Source organism: Aotus nancymaae, unplaced genomic scaffold, assembly GCF_030222135.1.
Source record: "Aotus nancymaae isolate 86718 unplaced genomic scaffold, 86718_ANA_hifiasm-v0.15.2.pri h1tg000108l, whole genome shotgun sequence".
Taxonomy (NCBI): domain Eukaryota; kingdom Metazoa; phylum Chordata; class Mammalia; order Primates; family Aotidae; genus Aotus; species Aotus nancymaae.
In genome coordinates this window covers 4,543,318-4,551,168 of record NW_026988523.1, presented here as the reverse complement: position 1 = coordinate 4,551,168, position 7,851 = coordinate 4,543,318, and positions in this window count along the sequence as shown.

Below are 7,851 nucleotides of genomic sequence, written 5' to 3'. Positions count from 1 at the left end.
CTGTTACAGAACAAAGTCTAAGCATTAGCTGGGAACACTCAGGGAGCCTGTGATAGTTCAGATGCATCTGAAGTGATTGACAACAGTACAATACAGGAAAAATCCCTCTTTCCTACGCTAGCCGTCCTTTAAGATGTGTCACACTTAGCTGAAACATGTCCCTGAATCCTGACGTCTAAACAAGAAGTTTACATTTCATACAAGGAGAGGTCCTTGTAATAAAGCAGTTGAACAATAAGACAGTCTATTTCTTTATATTGATGATAATGAAATCACAATAGAAGAAATTTGCTATTTGGCAGGATAAGATGTAATGAAGCTAGTATTCAAAACAAGATCTGCTTGATGCCCAAGTCCACACAATTAACAACCACATTTTCCACTCAGCAAATATATATATAGGTAAAATAAAGCAAGAAAATGCATATTTTAGAAGCAATAGGGAAGTATACAACTACAAGATACTGTTACTAATTTTAAAGCAAAAGCTCTCTTAGATTCTTAGTTGCTTGAAAAATAGATTGAAATTACCTCAAATGATAGGGGCTGGTTGTGAGGATACTCATGTCAAAAAAGGAGATAGTGCAGCCGGATGTGGCAGCTCACGCCTGTAATCCCAGCACTTTGGGAAGCTGAGGCGGGAGGATCACCTGAGGTCAGGAGTTTAAGACCAACCTGGCCAATATGGCAAAACCCCATCTCTACTAAAAATACAAAAATTAGCCGGATGTGGCGGTGTGCGCCTGTAATTCCAGCTACTTGGTAGGCTGAGACAGGAGAATCACTTGAACCCAGGAGACAGAGGTTGCAGTGAGCCAAAATCATGCCACTGCACTCCAGCCTGGGTGACAGAGCAAGACACCATCTCAAAAAACAAACAAAGAAGGAGATAGTGATCCTCTTGAAAGAACAGGATGGGTGATTCTCATGGGCCCTACAGAAAGAATTGAACTGGAAACCCAAAGGCACAGGTAGGCACTAGATTACGTTGTCATCCCCACAACAGCAAAGGCTATGGTGCTAGCTCGCTATCACAAATGTGGCTCAGTTATCCTCAATCTCTGCAAAATGTCTAAGGCCAATATAATTTTTTCTAGACATATATGCATAACTGAGATAAAGGACAGTTAGCACTAAGGTGCGGTTATGTATCCATCAAGTGTGCTATCAGCTCCCTTGACCAGCTCTTGAGTCTCTGAACTTGATTGGTTGAGTGCCAAGCCAGCTGACATTCACTTCTCTACGCACTCAGCACCTGCACCTGTGCAGGTGCACGTGGCTCGTGGAAAACCACCTTGTGGCCAGTCTTACTTTAAATGCTCACTGCAGCTGTAAGCCTTTCTCTTCTATCCTCAAACCTCCAACACATCTTCCCAATTCTCATTCTTAGCTGAGGAAAACAGAAGCAATCATAAGAGAATCCACACTCACCACGCCTACCCACCTTCCGGCCTCCGTGCCCATGTTCTCTACCTCCTCTCACAGTGCTCTAGATGAACAATTGGCACTCTTTTCAGGGCCAACCCTTCTACTCTGGCACTAGATTCCATTGCCTCTCATCTACTCAAGGTCTTCGTTCGAACAATTCTCCCCTCTCTCGATGATCCAACTTGCCCTCTCTGTCGGATCTTCCTCATCAGTGAACAAACATGTTATTTCTCCCATCTTAAAACCTTCTCTTCTTTGTTCCCACTTTTCCCCACCACGAAACAAAGAAACAAAAATTGCTTGTCAGAGTTGTCTATATTCATTGCCTCCAGTTCCTTTCCTTCAATTCTCTGTCAAATCCACTTCAAAAAACATTTCTCATCTCACTCAGTCACCAGCAGTACCTGAAATAGTAAATAACTCACTCTTCCTTGAAGTATTGTCTTGACTTCCAGGACACCACCCTCTCGCCTGGTCCAACATCACTGGCAACTCTTTCTCCATCCTCTCTGCTTGTTTCCTCTTATTTTCCTCACTCATAATAGCAGAGCATCCAAGTCTCAGTCCCTGAATCTCTTCTATTCTTTACACTCATTTCCCTGTTGATCTCTTCTAGCCTAATCACTTAGTTGCCTGTCAGGTTCATGACCACCAATTGTCATGCTTGGGGTTAGGTTCCAGCCCATGCTGAGGTCCGAAGGGAGCAGAAAGAACATTTGGTAGGCAGGTAGAAGATGCTTTTATTCAGCAGCAGCTCTCATCAACAGCCTTCTCACACTGCTCACCCTGTCTAGGCTGCTTAGTCCAGCAGCTCCCACACACAGCTGTGCGGCCAGCTCTCCCCTGCCTCAGGGTCAGCGGCTTAACTCTTTCTCTCTCTAGGCAGGAGCCGAGCCATGCTGTGCCCTGGCACAATTCAGTAGGTAAGTGTTAGCAGACGTGAAAACATCAATCTTCTTGTACATCTTCCTCACAGCTCCTGGGTGACTAGGTGCATTGTCAATGAGCTTATCATATTTTGAAAGAAAGCTTTCGTTTTTTTTTTCCCCTGCCCCTGAGCAATAGGTTTCAACAGTGGGTTTAAAATATTAGATGATAGACCATGCTGTAGAGATGTGCTGTCATCCATGCTTTGCTGTTCTATTTGTACAGCACAGGCAGAGTAGATTTAGCTTAATTTTTAAGGGCCCTAGGATTTTCAAAATGGCAAATGAGTATTGGCTTCAGCTTAAAGTTACCATCTGCATAAACCCCTAAGTCAGTCCTTTTTGAAGCTTTGAAGCCAGGCATTGACTTCTCACTAGCTATGAAAGGCGTAGATGGCATCTGCTTCCAATAGAAGGCTATTTTGTCTACATTACAAACCTGTTATTTAGCATAGCCCCTTGCATCAATTATCTCAGCTAGATCTTCTAGACAACTTGCCACAGTTCCTACATCAGCTCTTGCTGCTTCACCTTACACTTTAATGTTATGGAGATCAGTGCTTTCCTTAAATCTCATGAACCAACCTCTGCTAGCTTCAAACTTTCCTTCCATGGCTTCTTCACCTCTCTGACTTTAAGGAATTGGAGAGTTAGGGCCTTGCTCTGGATTAGGTTTTGGCTTAAGAGAATGTTGGGCCTGTTTGATCTTCTATTGAGCCCACTAAAACTTTCTATCAACGATAGGGTTGTTTTATTTTCTTATCCTTGTGTGTTCACTGGAGTAGCACTTTGAATTTCCTTCAAGACTTGTCTTTTGCATTCACAACTTGTCTAATGGGCCCAGGAGGCCTGGCTTTCTGGCCCATCTCAGATTTTGCCACGCCTTCCTCACTAAGCTTATTCATTTTCAGCTTTTGATTTAAAATGACATGTGTGACTCTTCCTTTTACTTTAACACTTACAAGCCATTGTAGGGCTATTAACTGGCCTAATTTCGATACTGTGTCTCAGGGAATAGAGAGGCCTGAGGAGAGGGAGAGAGGAAACAGCCTGTTTGTGGAGCAATCGGAACACAGGCATTTACATTCACCATCTTATGGGTGTAGTTCATGAGGCTCCAGAACAATGACACTAGTAACATTCAAGATCCCTGATCATCATATAATTTAAGTCTGAAATAATTTTGAGAGTTACCAAATGTGACACAGACAGGAAATGAGCACTCATTGTTAGAAAAACAGCACCAATAAAATCGCTCAACATGGGGTTGTCACAAACCTTTTTTTTTTTTTTTAAAGAAAAAACCTTGCAATACCTGCAAAGTGCAATAAAACGAGATATGCCTGTAACTTCAAGTACAGCGCTTTCATTAACAGTGTAGCTTAGTAGTTAAGAGCTTGCGCTTATGAATTAGACTGCCTGGACAAACCCCCACCTCCTCTGCTCACTGTATATCCTTGGGCAAGTTCCCATACCTCACTCTCTGCATGATTAAAGAAAATTACCTACCATATAAAGGTGGGGGGTTAAGGGGGCAAGTGGGTGGTATTTATGTGTAATTCCCAGTTTTTCCCTGTGAGGTTCTAAGCTGGAGATACAATTCCGATAACTGAGTCTTGTAACAGAAAACTCTATTAATACCCATTTATATTGCCAGGTTATAGAAAGCTAAGGCCCAGTCTCTTCAATGGGTATCACTATCAGCTTCTGTGAAGAGTGTGGTTTTTACTACAAGTACAACCTTCTTTTCAGCTTCTCATACTAGAGAGGGTGTCTCCTCACTGGAACCAGTAAAATTTATTCATATATATATATATTTTTAAAGCCACTGAATCCTTTAGCCAAACAAAACTTTAAAGTGAAATTGTTTCAGTTTAATAGTGTGTACTTTCAATCTGAAAACCACTGCCCTAAGTAAACCAGATTATTATCAGTTCCACATAACTGTCTGAAATTAACTATTTCACTTCTTGGCAAATCTAACCCTGGAGGGCCAGAACGCATCTCTCTGTCCCTCTGCACTATCGTTGAACTTGAGACTTACTCACCTTGAACTTGAGACTTATTCACCACAGGCTCTGCTTATTGAAGTTCCCTCTTCTGTTTTCCACTGAACATTAATGCGTTTTTCAGCTCAGATAAGCAATGCAGATAACTGAATCGCTTTTTTTGCTCATGTATCAGTAAGACCCAAATTTACATGTAATTCTACTTATTAAATATTAGCTAGTATATGAAGAAATGGTGAGAAGGCTAGATCAGGACTAAAAACCTCTGCAAGATTTTAATCATATTTAGAAGGTTAAGCAGTACAGGCATACAGATTAGGGGGAGAACTTAGACTGGAAGATTGGGTTTGAGGCATCCATGAAATAGGTGCTAGGTATCTATCAGTGATGAAAACCTGAAAGACCTCAAAGCTACCACTTGTATCTCCATCCACACCCCAGACTGTGTTAAGAAACTGTCCTCGACCTTTCCAGCACCTGACACGTACAGAGTTAATAGTTGACTCTGCCTGATTATACTAGAGCCTCACCTGTTGCTTAAACTCTCTACCTCAGGTAAATTTTCCTTTTCCTATAGCACACTATTCCTTTCTGTTGAGGAAAGTTTTGTTAAAAATTGTTACAATATGAAGTAAATTTATGGCTTGTAACCAAACTCTAGCCACTTCCAAGGTAATACATATTGACTGAAGACTATTAGCTACTAGGGAGTTAAGTCAGTATTACTTGATTTCTACAACTTTTACTCTAAAAATTATGGTCAAATTATGGGCATGAGAAAAGCTGGAAAACAGGGAAGCTATCTGTGAAAGTTCAAGGGAATTCCCTATAAGATAAAACTGAAAACTACTATAGATGATGGATATGCAAAAGAATCTAGGCAGTAGACATCTCAAAGAAATGTCATAGTCCTTCATTAAAAGATTCTATGGAAAATAAACACACACCTAAACTGAGCAGAATATCTAGATTTTGTGACTTTCCACTTTAACTGACCAATCACCAATCCTAGTTCTTCTACTTAAAGCACCTACAAAATCATTAGGTGTGTCAAACTATGATGTAGTTGGTTTTTTTTTTTTTGAGACAGAGTCTCACTCTGTCAGCCAGGCTGGAGTACAGTGGTGCAATCTCGGCTCACTGCAACTTCCGCCTCGCATGTTTTTAAGCAATTCTCTGCCTCAGCCTGTCTCAAGTAGCTGGGATTACAGAGGTGTGTCACCACGCCTGGGTAATTTTTGTATTTTTAGTAGAGACGGGGTTTCACCATCTTGGCACAGCTGGTCTTGAACTCCTGACCTCGTGATCCACCCGCCTCGGCCTCCCAAAGCGCTGGGATTACAGGCGTGAGCCACCATGCCCAGCCTATGATGTAGTTTTGTATTTACCCATAGGGTGGAAAAAAGTTGCAGGGAAATGTCAGTACCGAAAATGCTAAGCATCTATGAAATATGCTGCAGTGGAAACATGAAAAATCACTGGTGACTTGTTAGAAAAGACACTTAAATAGCTTCAGACTCATTCTACCTTCTGTATCTTGCCCCTGGCCACGAGTTTGTTTGAACTTTACAAACTATACCCTCCTCTCATTCCCCAACCCTCCTCCCCCAGTCACTCTTCTATCATCAGCACTATTTGTTATTAAATAGGGCTAAGGATCTGGACTCCCCTCGCCTTCTACCAGGGCAACTCAAGGGACAGAGAATGTTCAGAAGCTCATGTAACCAAATCTACAGTCAACTATTAACTGCAACACCTTTTGGGTTATATTGTCACGTTAGGGAAGCCAGAGACAAACCTGCACGGCCAAACTGCAGAGAAACACTTACATACATTATCTTTCACTGGATATGCTTTTGGTGCCATTTTCCCACCGTATTCCAGCAAAGGACCTAAAGTACTAGTGAATTTAACAGTTAATATAACAAGTACCACATGCCAGCTGGTTTGCAAGTGGGGATAATGCAAGCTGTATAGCTGGTCACCCATTAGGTCTCAAAATTTAGGAGAATTAAACTTAAAAACTAGAATATGAAAAATACTGACAATGGCAGTGCCTTGGTAAGAAGGCAAGTATTTGAAGTGGTGACTGTAACTCTTGGATACACGTTTGCATTCCCATTCTTATCCATCATACCTCTTCCCTCAATCCCCTTCAAAAATCACAGCTTTTAATTTAGAACATATTTTGAGGAAAGTCCTAGGCTGAAAAGCTTGGATCAAGGCAAGGCCTATTAATACTTGAGTATTGGACCTGGTGCGGTGGCTTATGCCTGCAATCCCAGCACTTTGGGAGGCTAAGGCAGGTGGATCACTTGAACTCAGGAGTTCAAGACCAGCCTGAGCAACATGGAGAAACCCTCTCTAGCAAAACAAAATCACCAAAACGTATCTTAAGAATCACAGGGCCGAGGCGGGTGGATCACGAGGTCAAGAGATCGAGACCATCCTGGTCAACATGGTGAAACCCCGTCTCTACTAAAAATACAAAAAATTAGCTGGGCATGGTGGCACGTGCCTGTAATCCCAGCTACTCAGGAGGCTGAGGCAGGAGAATTGCCTGAACCCAGGAGGCGGAGGTTGCGGTGAGCCGAGATCGCGCCATTGCACTCCAGGTTGGGTAACAAGAGCGAAACTCCGTCTCACAAAAAAAAAAAAAAAAAAAATCACAGTGCCCATGAGTTAAGAAGGCACACATCATTAGTGACTGAATGACTAGTTTTCTTAAAGCTGGGTCTGGAAGCCATACGTTCTAAAGAACATGGGATTTTAGGATAATTACAATCCCTCAGTACTTCATTTTATAAACTGAGTAAATGATAGAACAAATGCCCTATATAGCCTTTTAGGGCAGGTGATGGATGTTCATGAACATGTTAGCAAAGCTATGAAAAAAATTCTTCAGCTTCTGCCCAAAAGACTGTGAAACTCTTTTCTACATCAGGCAGTGTGCATCAATAAAACTTCTGAGATTTTTTTTTTTCTTTTGAGACGGAGTCCGCTTCCCAGGTTCAAAGTGATTCTCTGCCCCAGCCTCCCGAGTAGCTGAGACTACAAGGATGCACCACTACACCCAGCTAATTTTTGTATTTTTAGTAGAGATGGGGGTATCACCATGTTGGCCAGGCTGGTCTCGAACTCCTGAGCTCAGGTGTTCCACCTGCCTTGGCCTCCCAAAGTGCTGAGATTATAGGCGTGAGCGACTGCACCTGGCTGACAGATTTGTTTTCAATATGAGTTTGGCTACTTCAGAACAGGGGCCATGATTATCTGCCATGACAATAATTTAATTGAATATTCTTCAGAGTTCTTCAAAGTGAGAAGTTGGCCGGGTGCGGTGGTTCACGCCTGTAATCCAAGCACTTTGGAGGCCAAGGCGGGTGGATCACCTGGTCAGGAGTTCAAGACCAGCCTGACCAACATGGTGAAACCCTGACTTAAAAAAAAAAAAAAAAAAAAAAATTTTTTTTAAAGTGAGAAGTCAAGGT